We start from the raw sequence: 14,509 nt of genomic DNA, 5'->3' as shown, positions 1-14,509 counted from the left end.
CATATGTCGTACCTGATTTTGCAGAAGATAATTCACTAAATCACCAAAGTCATTAGTCTGTTCTGTCACTGCATTCTATTTGACTTGAAGGAGTATTATTAGCAGAAATCACGCTGGAAAAATATTTTCAATTTTATATATATTTTCAAATACACATGTTTTAGTCTATATATAGATGTATTTTTATATTTTAATTGAACATTCAATATTCAAATGTAATTATGTTGTCTCTTTGCTTGGTTGCACTTCAATCTATGCAATGACAACAATTTAAGAAGCTTTATTTTAGAAATTCGGATAGCATTGTCTGAACTCGTTCAGAAGCCTACTATGGCCAACTGTTCGTGAAACAAATTGCCAAAATCTCTAATAGCATTATACTGTTTTTAAATGTCTAGCTTTATTAAAAAATATATAATAATAATTAAAAAAACACGTGGGGACACATACCGAACTGTAGGCACAACGTTTTGATTTGAATGGAACCTTAATCACAGGCTTAAAATATATTGCTGAAGTGGGACCCAACCACCTACTTAGGTGCTCAGAACACTGGTCTGGTGGTCAGTATTTAATCTTCTTGTTGGGTTTTGTTCCTGAAGTTGCGGTGCTTTGTCAGTTTATGCTATGTTGGTCTAGACAGCAAACTCTTCAGGCTAGGCCTATAAAATACTTGTTGATATAAAGAGTGGCCAAAGCATTAAGCTTCTGATTAAAGCTATCAGAATCTGAGACATTAAGTATCCTTAATAACAGTCTGATAATATTTCATGAAGAAAACTTTGTGAATCATATGCTGTTTATGGTGAATTTGCAGTTAGTTTTTAACTAATGCCAAATCTGAGTACTGGAGTAGCATGACAAGAAAGGCTCCCCCCCCCCCCCCCCCCCCCCCCCCCCCGTAGCTTCATAATTTCAGAATTTTCTCATGGCAGGACAAATGTGTACTTAGACATGGTTTTATTTATAATATGGATCTGAAGAGAATGGCTGTGACAGGCACAGAAAAAGATTGCTAAATATAGCATTTGAAAACTGAGAATTTTAAAAACTTCTTTTTCCGTTATTTCTTCGATCTTTTCAAATTTGTACCATGTTTGTAACTAATGCTACCTAATGTCAGCTACAGGAGGATTTAAGGATCAATGCAAGCAATTTATATGATCAGCTGGAATAGAATAGTGTGGACAGTGGCTTAGAGTTCAAAGGGCAATGCTTTCCAGAACAAAACCCACAGTATAATCACTATGAGTCTGATTAGTTGCTGTTTCTTTTTCTCTTTTAGCATGATGTATGTTTGCAACTCACATTGACAGTACCTCATGGATTTAATTTCTTTATAACCAAGCTTTATATTGGACTGATAGCTTTCACTTCTTCCTTACAGATGCAGTAAAATTCATATCAACACTCACAGATTTAGGTTTCGACACGTTAATTTTCTTTGTAGGCAAATACTATCAGTTGTATCAAATGACCATTCATCAGTAAAATAAAAATATTCTACCAATTCCAACATGTTAAGCTTGCTAAGCAGGCTTTCATTTGAGATCTATGAGTTGTTGTGGTTATCATCAAGTCACATAAGGCATAAATCAATACTCAGTATTTTATCTGTGTATCCGTGTCAGTATCTGTGGCTTGGTGAGTGATCTTTCTGTTCTCCACGTCTGTTTACAGCACTGGCTAGTCACCCCTCTGTACCTTCCCCAAGCATCACTGTTTTGTCTCACATGGTGGTAGCAAACTGAGGTGGTTAGCAGAGTTCTTAGCACTTGAAATGGCGTTTTATCAGACTCAGAGAATCCAGAGTAGTTGGCCAATTGAACCTAGCTACCTGAACTGCTGGAAGGGATGCAAAGTAACCAGAGAGGAAGAGTGTCAAAAGTACTGGAGAAGGGGTGGCCAGTGCAACAAATATGAATAAAGCAGGAGCCAGTGCTTTTGTGAACACCTAGACCAGATGATCATCCATTTGTTACACAATTCTCAAAAATTGGACTGAAATCCAAAACAAGGTTGTGCGAGGCTTTGAATTGTCCTTATATCTCATGAGTCCAGTAATAGACTGCCAAATGGGGAAAGAGAATAAAAGAGCAATTTGTGGCATTTTAAAAACTTCTTTTTCCGTTATTAAGGTTTTCATACTATTTTCTCTCTTGACTATTTCCCCTATCTCTTTCTTTACTCTCATACCACTGCTCCATGACTCTTAACACCTGAAGGGCACATTGGGCCTATTCCTCATGAGGCATACAACTCGCCATTCGTCTTCAGTCCTCGCTAGCTTATTTGTGCTACTGGTTCTGGAAGCTCTAACCTATTTTTTATTTTGCAGGTATTTCCTGAGAGAAATGGTGATGCATTTAACAATTGCTTTTGTGGATTTTCATGTCGCCTAGGATCAGAGATCTCTGATTCATTTGAGGTCAGAGGCAAGCTAACGTCCATAGGGTATTCATCAGTTCTGGTAAGCCATGGCTTGCAGTATGAATGCAGAGACTGTCTGCTGCATAGGTTTACTATGCAGGACTATTGAGTCCTATTAACATGCATGGCTGCACTATATTTTAAGATCATAGCATTTTATTGAAATTACAGTAGGGATGTCTGCCTTATGTCAGGAAGATATAAGTGTCGGGGTACTCAAGGTCTGCCTTTCTTCCCATATGTTTAGAACACGTCTGGATTCCTTTTAGCTCTTCTCTTAGATAAATCCCAAGTGATCTATAAAAAAGAGCACTGCTGCAAAGAGCAGAAGTTGGCAGTAACTGCTTTGAGGGCACTATGTACGCACTTCCTGATAATTATCAAAGTTAGAAACATCTGAAACTGTTGTGTCAACACTAGCCCAACCTTGCCTAGATAAATAAAGCAATCATTTGAGAATTTCCACTTCAACATGTTGGTCAGGTCTTTCTGAGGTGGCTTAGTTTAAACCTCTGGGAGGGAGACAACCCTTGTTTGTACATATTTATTCCCCTTCCCTTGAAGAAAATCTTCAGGATAATTACATGAAATGAAGATTTAAAAAAAAAAAAAAAAAAAAAAAAGAAAGAAAAGGAAATTCTTAATACAAAGTTTTGTTTTCCTGTGTTTTAATACTACAGGAGTATTTGTAGAATATAACTGTCTGTGTCAGGTTGTCAGTAATCTTTAAATTTAAAATCTAGTGACTTCTAGTTCTCATAGTTGTAAGTACTGCTGACAGAGAGACAGCCTTTGTGGTTGTAAATGCTGGAATGGGGAAAGATCAGATAAAGTAAATTATATTTTCAAATACCCTCCCAAAACACCTGTTTTGCTTGCTAATTGCTTGTTTTTTAAAGGAAATATTTTGGTAAAACAATGTGTTGCAAGTTCATTACTTAGAAAACATTATCAGCATAAGCTCATACTAAAACAACAGATTCTATGAATCACACTGTAGTTCACACTTGAGGTAAGTTGAATAAAATTGGTGGATTATGCCAATGCTGTTTTTGTGATAGAGTATGTGTATTTTGCCTATATTGTAATATCTTATAGTTTATTTTTAGGGGATATCTCTTCTTTGCTGCTGTCCCTGCATTTTCTCTGCATCTCATATTGGCACCCATTTGTTTAATTTATTGTCCTTTTTATCTCCTCTTTTGTTTATTCAGCCAAACCTCCATAAACAAGTACAAGAGAAAATGTGTTACAATAATTTCTAAGTATTAGGAGTTCAGTGCTAAGCTAAATCTAAATTTTTATGCCTTTATATTTTTTCTATATTTTGTAAACATTACATTATTTCTGACTCAGATAAAAAGAAAATGTAGCTATGCTCTGACATTGTGCTTGTCATTACGTACTAAAGATGTTGTATGAAATTTACACCAACATGAAGTTAATGTTGTTGTGACGTTAGACTTAAGGCTGCCACCACATGTGAACAATTTTGGGTTTCTTCATCCTTCAGTAAAGGAGGTGGAAATCTCTAAGATGTCTTCATGATAAATTAGCTAAATGAATAACTAACGTGTTGCATGTTTATGGCTAAAGGGAATCAACTTTCTGACTTCAACCGAAAGGCCTGTTTTCATCTGCTGTAAAAGAACATTCTGCCACTCTCCAGGATCACCCAAAACAGATTGTGCTTTGTGGAGATATTCACCATATTCAACTGAACACTGTCATGGATGATAGGTAAGTGATTTGTATTACAAGTACTTCTGTGCAGTGCATGCTTTATATCAATTTCACAAATGCCTTTTCTTTATATCAATATAATCAAAATAAATATAATCATAACCAGAATGTAATACAGTTATAACTGCATATACAGAAATGATACATATCATGCTATATAAGCAATTGTCCAGCGCATATAGCAATCAAATTCATAGCTCAAAAACCTTCACTTGTATGGTGGATCTCAAAATGGGAATTCTTCTCTCTCTCTACATGTATGTTTGGTGTTTTCTGTGAGGAGCCTGTCATTTTAACAAAAGTGACATGCAGAGTAAAGTGGAAAGGTCCTGTTTCAACCTGGGAAGAGGGTGGGGCAGACAGCTGAATTGTTCCGTTTTCTCTATGGAATCTTAATTGATTAGACTATCACCTTTATTCACCACAGAAAGACCGTCTTTCTTTACGATGGATACAACAGCAGGAGAGCAAACTGTTGGAATTGATATACTTTGTTGCTTATCTGAAAGGAGATTTTTTGCCCTAATTTTGCACAATAGTAGAAACTTCCTTTAAATCCCATTTTCCTAACCAGCGCCTAGAATAGCTCTTGTTGTTAGATTCTAAGGACTCTATTGTGGCTTTTAAGCCAGTGCCCGCAGTAGGGGTTGTGGAGGTATACACCGCCCCCAAGAAACTCCTTGAGGGTTTGTGCTTGAGGACAAATGTGATGATAGAATTTAAAAATGGAACAAACCATTGTAGATCATCTAGTCCTCCCATCTGCCAGCACAGGATTTTCCCTCCCAGATATTCTTAATGCATTGTTCAATGTAAAAGTCTCAACTCTGGGAGTTTCCAAAGCTTTGCTTGGAAAATTTTTGCCTCCTTTATTCCCTCAGAAGTAGGAGGACACAGCAGCAGCCATGACCATGTCTTTCAATATGTATCTGTGTGTACTTTGGGCTGGCTTCCACCTGCTGGCTGGTGTGAATAGGGGGCAGATGGGTACAACTTTTCCCTTTACAGTCTCCAGATGACTTAAACATACCATGTGATCCTGGTGCCCTAGGAGGAGATTTGTGACTGCCTTAAACCATCACCTGTCCTTTAATGAATGTCTCAGATTTTGTTAAGTGGGATCTGAAGTGTAATTGCTCAGCTCTGGAATGCAGTGACGTTAATTTGTGGTTCAATCAGAAATTTTGTCCTGATTTTCTGGGTGGTGATTACTATTCCAGACAGTGAAATTGACATGAATATTCCAATGCATTTTGTTTACTACTTAAAGGCTGATAAAACTCCCCTATTTTTATTTCTCTTTTAAGGAACAAAAATAATTCATTCTTCAGTCTTAGTACCTGTTGATATTTCAGTCTTTCAGGAGGATTTTGAAAAACTTCAGTTACCAAATAACTGATTGTAAGTGCTATTGGAAAGCAGACACTGGGTTTTCACATGTAATTTGGGCCAGTAGTGTAAATGAGACCCCAGTCCTGCAGAGATTATCCCATATTTAATGTTGTTACATGTAAGTATTACTGTCAGATTTATAAAGATAACTCAGAGCTTTATGAATTCATGGGATAAACATGTATGCATTGGAGTATGTTGGGATTTGCATTTCATTGCCTATGAAGCCTCCAGTAGCTTTGGTTTAGTATCATGCGTAGAGTAAGTGGCAATGTGCTCTGTAGAGAGAAGTGTGGGATGACAGCGATATACAAAATCCACCAGTAGTGACTACAGTACTCATAGGGAAAAAAATGAAGGCTCAATCAAGATTAAACTCTTTTTGACATATTTGCCAGTGTTCTTTAACCCAAGCGATTGGAAATTAAAATTGAACAAATACAATTTTAAAAAGTGGTTAATATTCCACATTTGAAAGAACGACTTTAAATCCTACTAATCTGGATGTGCTTAAGTGAATGAAAAAAATTGCTCTAACCTAGACCTAGAGATTAGAGGAAAATCTTTAGGGGCATAGAAAAAACATGTAAGCAGAGGAGTTAGAAGCAGATGAAAATCTGATTAAAATGGAAGAGGTCCCGTCCCATTTCTTTGATCCCAAGATATGCAGTAGATCTGGGAAATCTTCAGGATGTTTGCTCTTCTTTTAATGCAGATTGTGCAAGATATGCAGGACAGAAGGATTGATTTGTTTAGTTGGAGACCTACTGTGGTGGTTTGTAGGAAAAAAAAAGTTATAAACTGTTTTTTCTTGGGCACTCTATGAACCTTGTTCATACAAACACTGCAGTTACTTAAAAACAAACAGGGGCAATGACAATGAGATTTGCTTTTTCTGTTTAGGTTCTGTCAAGTACCAAGTAACAAAGGTATTTCATGAAGACCCGTAAGGCTTGAAATTAGCCATTTTTTTAGCAGCAACTTTAACTAACGTATCCAGAGGTGACATTGTGTATGTGAATACTTTTGATTTAGTCTGGACCCCATAAATAAAATTACCAGATTAATAACAGCATCTGGCTAGTTTTCTGGCAGAAGACGGTTTAATTTTAGATTGAAAAGTATTTTCCATTTTTTAAAGTATAGACAGATTTAAGGTAGGAAGGTCAGGTTCCAATATCTAAAGTTCTTTGCCAGTTTAATTAATTGTCATCTAGCTTTCTAATAGTTTCAGAATCTGATATTATATATTCCAGTTTGATTGCTGTGGTGCTTGGGAAGAACCACAGAAGAGCACCTCCTCCAAACCCAGTTTTACTGCTGTTCTTAACAGCTGTTTTCCATTCATATTTTCATCCAGCTTTATTTTGGGCTGCTTTCACTTTCCAGGCAGAGAAAGCATATGGGGCCATTGCATAGTTCCTGAACACTATTTCTCTCCAAAACTTCTTTCAAACTATGTGGCTTCCCACTTTCTACAAGGCAGGGCAAAGGCTTAATGGTTACAAGGGCATGAAGATAGACATGGGCGTGAAGATAGACATGCATTTCCTTTTCTGTGAGATGGTAGCAAAGATGGGATGGTTCTTTACCTGTATGTTTTACAGTTTATTCGTTTGTTAGCTCTTTGCAAAATATTTTGGAAGACACTATGTACCTGTCTCCCGGCAGCTCCATCACTACATTTTGCACACTTACATGCACCCCTGCAGTGACTTCGTGGGCTTTCTGCCATCTGTCATTTTTCCTTTATTCTAAAGTACAGTGCAGCCTCACATAATTTATGACTTTGTCTGATATTTATTAGATAGACAGGATTATTGCCCACAGATGGCTGTGGTTCACAGCCAGAGGCGTCTTCACAGAACTAGAGGGAAGAGATTGATTCAGATGACCACGTGACTTCTACTGTAAGCTAATTTTAGCACTGGGTGTCTCTTGATAAGTTAAAATGAAACAAGAACTCTCGGTCACATTTATCCCTGCAGCAAATGATGCAGTTCCATTGACTTCTGTTGAGTCATACCTGTATGTCAGGTGTGAAATTAGCCCTCCAATTTTTCATTAGGAAAACAGAATATTTGAAAGCATATTTGAAGTGCACCACATGTATGCAGTTACAAATATTTCTAGTCTCATAGCTCTACCTTTGGATCAGAAACAACAGAAAAGATTTATCAAGTCATACAGTTGTTGCCGGTAGATGACATTGTCTGCTGGCTTTACATTTTCTCTGCTTCTTTTTATGGGCCACTGGAGTCATATATTCTGTCGTTCACAGTGTGAGACTCAGAACATTTCTTTGGCAAAGTCAGGGAGACTGTCGTGTTGAAAGTGAGCCAACACAGTCAGGTGGTTTCATTTGTACTTGAATTTGAGACTACTTCTTGCAGCAGATAGGAGATGAAAATTGTATTGTATCTTTCTGTTGTGTTTGTTTTGCTGCTAGTGAACTAGTTGCTGCTGGTGAATTTCAGTCATCTCACTGGCAATAAATACACAGAGTTGAATACATGGCTTTTCTAATCCTTAAGGATTCTGTTCGGTAAAGTGCAGCTCACTGATGTCCCACAAAAACAGTTAATTCAGTGGGTCTATGTAATAATACTGCAACTACCAATACGTAAATTAAAATCCCTACAGATATCCTTGCTGTAGACTGAAGCAGAAATTCCTGACCTCCACATTGTAATCTATAGGGAGTTTATTAGCAGTCGGGTTTGGGAGGAATGACACTTCAAACAGAAGCCATCTGGAATACACATTAGGAGATCCTGCTACAGGAGAGCTAGGAACAGATGCAGGCATAGGAACACGCTGCACTCGCACCCTGCAAAAGTGCTGGGCCCTTACGTTCCACTGGGAAGTCAATGGGAATTAAGGACACTCAGCATTTTCAACTTTATGCTGTAATTCAGGAATGCCATATGTTGTTTAATATGTTAAAACAAAAGTAAATATGCTAGGTAAAGTTCTGCCATCTGATTCAACAGAAGAGTTATAGCAGAGATATAAATTCCCACTATTTGTCATTGCTTCTGTTCTTTTGCTGGTATGTCAAAGAGGCTGTTACTGTTTATTTTTAATGGGCTTACTTTTCTGGGTTTATGCAAAGCTGAACTGATACTTGGAAAGAGCAAACCTTATCATCCTTTTTGACATGTTTATTCACTACATTTTGCCAGTGCAGCTTTTAAAACCATTACCCCCATTCCTCAAAATGACAAAGACAATGTAACAGCAAGCACAGAATTGCCATTGTTTTCTTTGCTGTGCAACCTGCTTTTCAAAGGTTTTTGCTGTAGATGAGAGAACTGAAAGGTAAAGACAGCATGCCTACCTGCAGAGCATTTGCAGTTTGCTTTGCTAATATGAGCATGGGACCATTTTCTTGGCCTGGTGCAGAAAGGAATGCAATATATGCCCTGCTGGAGGCTATAAAGCACTGTGTCAATGCATTATTGGGTCAGAACATCTAAATGCAAGTTCACTGCTTCAGGTGCAATGCCTGCAGGATTTGACCCTAGAGAAAAGCATTTCCTCATCCTTTACTACAGACATTTCTAGAAGGCACAGGCTAATTTCAGGTTTGACATGTTGAGGCACGGAGAAGAGTCATTGACACAGCAGGTGCACTTAAATATAACTGTCTAATTATACAGTGATGCAAGTTTGCTCCCAAGAAACTAAATGTACAGTGACATGGAAGACATGGTATCTGCCTGTCATGCTCTGGAATAGGAAAACAGTCTTCAGCAGTCAGGCACGTTTCATGTATGAAATCATAAAAGCCATGGTATGGTAAACATCTGCTTCATTCCCGTTCTGTGATTTCCTTTCTGCAGACTTGGAAGATTGTAATATGTATGCAGCGCATTACAGAGAAACATAGGTTCTAAAACTTATTTGAGTACACTAAGGTCTTGATTTCAAGCTTATTTATATATTTTGGATTTGAATATTCTGCAATAGAATTTCTGAATCAGTTTAAAATCCACAACAGTAATGGTGGAGGATAGCAGCACTGTTATTCTGCAGTTACTGCTAGTCTAATTCTGGCACATCGGAAAGGTCACTGCCTCTTGGCTAAATCTAAGCAGGGCCTGGGGCTTGGTAGCGTGTAAGGGGGGTGAGGTGGATAGCTTACTAACACGGTTCTGGTTTGAGGGCATACTGCGGTGATACGAGTGTTTTCTTGCCCTTCCCATGTGCCCAATAACAAAATCCTTTTTCCTTTTAATTGGCAATTTTACCCTGGACTAATGGTGCTTTAACTACACTCTATCTGCTAAAGACTAGGCAAGCAACCAAATGTAGAGAAATGGGAAAAGTAATAAAATATTATCTTAACTGATAATCAGAGAATTGTTGTTACCTATGAAGAGAATCGGAGTAGTAAATAACAGTAACTGTATCTTAAATAGATCATAGTATTTATTAATTTATTTTCATGCCAAAGTACAAGCTTTCACCGCTCCGTCTCACATGCCAAATGCACAGAATGAAATTGCAGTAAGTTTGTTCCACCTTTTGTTGAGTGTCCAGTTCAAACTCTTCCTCACGTTTTCCAATTTTATTGTACATCCATCCTTCTAAGATTTTCCATCTGCTTTTGCCATGCTTTTTCTTTTACACTGACCAGATCTGTATTTAGGCAGAGGGCTAACTCTGCAATGTTAACACTGTTAAGAATTGCAATAGTTACGCCCAATGACCAATAAATGTTTTCAGATAAGTATTGTCCAAACAACCATTACAAATTCACAAAATTTTCTTAGTGTTCTGAAATACCTCTGCTGAGAAGTAAAATGTTTCTTTCATTATACATTCAGTCTAAGATTGCTTAATTAATGCCTATACCTTTAAATGCCATCTTCTCTCAGTGGTGATAGAGAAAGACTGTTTGTTTTGAGCACAAAAGGAAACATTTACTGAATGACAAAATGGATATTCAAAGCAATCAAGAACAAAGACAGTGAACATTGTGTAACAAAAAAGATGAAGATTCATGGTGAATCTTTTTAATATATGACTTTGAGATCTCTTTTCAGTGAAGTACCTTGGTGTTCTCATATCAATCAACCAGACAAAAATTTATAAAGTGAAGAGTGTGACTCATGTGCTCACTGGTACATTTAGCCAAAAGTACAGAGCAGAGCAGATCCCACCAGTGTATCGGGAGAGAAATTAATTTCTTGCTTTCCAATGCTGTCTCTGGCTCCCAACATCACTTCACCATCACCACGCTGCCAAGAGTTGCTTCTGTCAGCAGTCCCTAATATGTCACATATGGAGAAACAATTCATCAACCCCAAGGTTGTCTTATAAAGGCTTTTTATAGACAAGCATCAATCCCATCTCACTTCTGTTGCCCCCGTATTCCTTTTTACACTCAGTCTTCAAGGTTCTGCTGCCATCCCTAGTCAGTGCTTAGGCCATGAATTATTTGGGGTCAAGATACTTTCTCTGGAAGAGAAAAAAAGTTTTTCCCTAATTTTTCATGTTAGTCACATTCTGCCTTGGAAAATCTACAAATCTGGGAAAATGGACTCCTTTATGGAGCAAGAAATGCAATGGATGGTTGTTACGTGACCTGGTATAGCTTCCAGACTGGGGATTTATGTTTGTGTCTCTATTATAATGCATTTTTCTCTTTTTATTTTTAGAATTGTTTTACCTCCATGAAATATATCTATAATGATATCAGTTTCCTAGAATTTGTTTTTGTTTGTCAGGATTCTGTTGCAGATTATAACAGATCCTCCCCAAATTTAACTAAAATATTGTCATACGAAGACTTGCAGATTCTCCAAAGAAATTTGAAAATTAGTTTGTTGCTTAATAAAAGGTGATTTTTCAGTTGCATTAGAAACATCTTCTTTATATGTCTTGTAAAGAATATTTAGAAAATAATTCTATACCTAACAGTATTTACTGTTGTTGCTTACTGATAGCTGGTGGGACTGTATATGGCCAGGTGGGAGAACAGGCCTGACCATATTTCTGAGAACAGTTTTGTGCAAGGCAAAATTCTTTTGAAGACCAAAGAAAACTTCATGGAGTCGTGTGTTTTTTATTATTATTTTGTTGTTGTTGTTTTTTTAGCTGCTAGAAGGCCTAATACACATCCTTTACTGGAAACCCTATAGTATCCTGAGCACCAGCTGCTCTCCAGCAAGGTGAGTCATGAACTTCTCTTGTTGCAAAATAGATCCATCTTTTTCATTGCTTGGCAGTCTTTCTCCTTCTAGTAATAGAGAGGAAAAAGCAACCATTCACATAATTTCGTGTTTCAGGTTGTCAGATGAATCAGACATTAAAGGTTATATCTAGGTGAAGCACTTGTGTGCTCTCTCCCTTCGCCCCATGACAAGTGTCCTAATATGATGCCCAGACCTAGAAACAGTGGATATCTGTAGACCCGGGCTCTGGATTTAGCTGCATGGTTTGATGGGAGGCCGACTTCTGGCTACAGTGAGCTTGCATGTAGTCCCATTGGGAGAAATTAGTAGTTCAAAGACCATGTTTCATGGTATTCAAACACTCAAATCCTAGCTCTCCCTTTGGGAACTGCAGTGCTGGATGCTTATCATTAATGTTTTTCTTACGTTGTCACTGTATTATTGTTAATAAAATGTTTGTGAGTACTTCAATAAATTCTTTCCGTTACTGTTGTTTTTCTCTTCAAGGCTTTCTGTTCATTACTGAATTGCCTGCCACTGCCAGTCTTCTCAGCTCTGTAAAGAATATTTCATTTACAAATGCAAATATGTGTGGGCTTTAAACCTGTTAACAGGAAATGTATCATGTGACAGTTATTGTATGAAGAAAAGTTCTGCATCTGTACTTCTCCGCAAGAAGAGTGTTGGTTTATGTTTAAGTTCAGTAGGGCAACCCACCTAGTAAATACTGTATCTGTATTATACCTTAAGAACCTTGATATGGTTAAGAACTTCCCACTTGCCTTCTTGCCTTCTGCTAGAAGAACATCCTAAGCCTGCAGGTTGTCCCACATACATAAACACATTGACAACACATTTTGTGTTATGCTTCCACTGTACCGCACACACACTGTGGCTCCTTCACAGTTTTCCGTTTGTAAAAGTTTTTGATTTCCGCTAGCCATACAATTTTAGGCATACTCCAGATTCCTGAGCAGATGTTTTGAACAACCAAGAGTGTTACTGCTAGACAGGTAGACAGTCTTTCCCACGTTATAAACTTTTTTTTTTTTTTTTTTTTTTTTCAGAAAACCCAATCTTAAATTGAGAAAGGTTTCTCAGAATTTCAGTAAGTTTCTTTTTGATCTAGCCTGGTTTATATTAGCATGGGAAACATCAATGACCTGGATTCAGTTTGAATTCACAATCAAAAGCACTATCCACTCCTGAAGGAATGTGCTTATTAATAGTTAGATTTTGGCATCTTGGTTGATTGTGCTTTTTACTTTTTACTTGAAACAGGAAATTAAATGAAAGCAACTATTATCATGGAAATTTCTGCCAGCAGCAAAAAACAGGATGCACCAGGGCTTCAGAGATACACAACTCTCCTGTAGTTTTAAAACCAAATTTAACACCAAAGCAAGTCAAAGGAGTTTGAGGTAAGTCTGAAAACAGCACTCCACCTTCCGGATGTGAGGCCGCGCTTATGACCACTTCAAGGTTAGTCAGCTCTGTTGTGTGCTATAAAAATATTTATTTAAAGTACTGTGTCCTTTGTGTTCAGCTTTTGCTGTTTTCTAGCTTATTGATTACCTCATGGAATTTAATAAGTGATGGAATGAAGAAGAAAGAGCAATACAATTTCCTTCCCATTTACTTTGTGACCCCCACACAAGTTTACTCTTTGAGCAGAAAATATCCAGATGTTAAAAGGGAAGTGAATATTCCTTTCCAGATACAAACTAGTTTAATACAGTAGTAGACGCAGGAGCATGTTTTGAATGGGTACTGCATGATTCGGGGAGGCTTCCAAGTCATAACATTGAAGTTTAAGTGAAGCAGCTCTGTGAATAGGACTGTAAAACCATAGTACATGGTATTAGCACAATACGGAATCCACAGAACAGTGTGCTTATTTGGTGTAATTTAGTTGTGAATCTCACTGCAAATAATCTGACTTGAACTTCCACCAACATACTTTGTCCGTGGCTTTACGTAGAAGGATTCTGTTGGGCATTAGCTCAATTGGCACTGAAATGTATTCCTCCTTGGGCTAGAAAGCAATAGCTATTCTGATGAAAAGCATTATGGAGATGTTTGTTGTTGGCACTAGGGAAATGGTGAAATCGCATCCAATTACTCAATTCTGAGTATGGCCACATCAATCCCAAGCAGTGAGAACTCATTTCCCTAGTGAAAAACAGCCACCCAGGGACACAGTGCATTCAGCATATTGGGTATAAGTCACCCATGTTGCTTTCTGTGGTTTGTAGAAATTTTTGACATTTTTCATACAAATTCTGTTTTTTCCTATACCTCTGCTAAGTGAGATGCCAAATAACTTCTCTGCCTGAAATAGTATGACCTGTTATGGTATGATACTGTACTGAGAAAGTAATGTAGTGCCCCCAGTAAGTTGTGCAAAAAGTAGTAAAGTGAGTTTTTGAAATAATTTACATTTATGACTTTTTAGCTCCTTAAGGGTTGTGTTCTTCTTGACTCTCGAATTGATGTGCAGATAGGATAATAGTGGGCTGAAGTGAAAGCATAGAAACAGTTGCAAAAACTGTATCTGGCAAACTTTTATGTATGCAAAAAATGTGAGATACTAAACTGGGGAGATGGAAAAGCTGACAGAGGAAACAAAAGGGAGGTAGGTTACTGTTGAACCGGGTACAGCTGGCCAAATAAGAATGGTCCCACCCGGCAGTTTCAACACCTGATCCTACAAACTCCTCAGACCACCCCTTTAGTTTATTTGATTTATGTGATTAAGTATA

The 14,509-nt window shown here is 37.6% G+C and overlaps 1 protein-coding gene across 2 annotated transcripts in view; it reads left to right on the top strand.

Moving 5' to 3' along the window:
* The window catches only part of LOC310901912 (uncharacterized protein), a 95,619-nt gene that overhangs the window by 67,244 nt on the left and 13,866 nt on the right, over positions 1-14,509 (top strand). For both annotated transcript variants that reach the window (XR_014586276.1, XR_014586277.1), the window contains exons 2-5: positions 2,339-2,470; positions 4,027-4,170; positions 11,671-11,744; positions 13,029-13,168. The gene's annotated coding sequence lies outside the window, so the exon portion shown is untranslated. The remainder of the gene's footprint in view (positions 1-2,338; positions 2,471-4,026; positions 4,171-11,670; positions 11,745-13,028; positions 13,169-14,509) is intronic.

This window comes from Anser anser (assembly GCF_964211835.1).
Source record: "Anser anser genome assembly, chromosome: 6".
In the NCBI taxonomy this organism is placed as follows: domain Eukaryota; kingdom Metazoa; phylum Chordata; class Aves; order Anseriformes; family Anatidae; genus Anser; species Anser anser.
The sequence above is the reverse complement of the archived record's forward strand: the minus strand, read 5'-3'. Positions and strand labels throughout refer to the sequence as shown.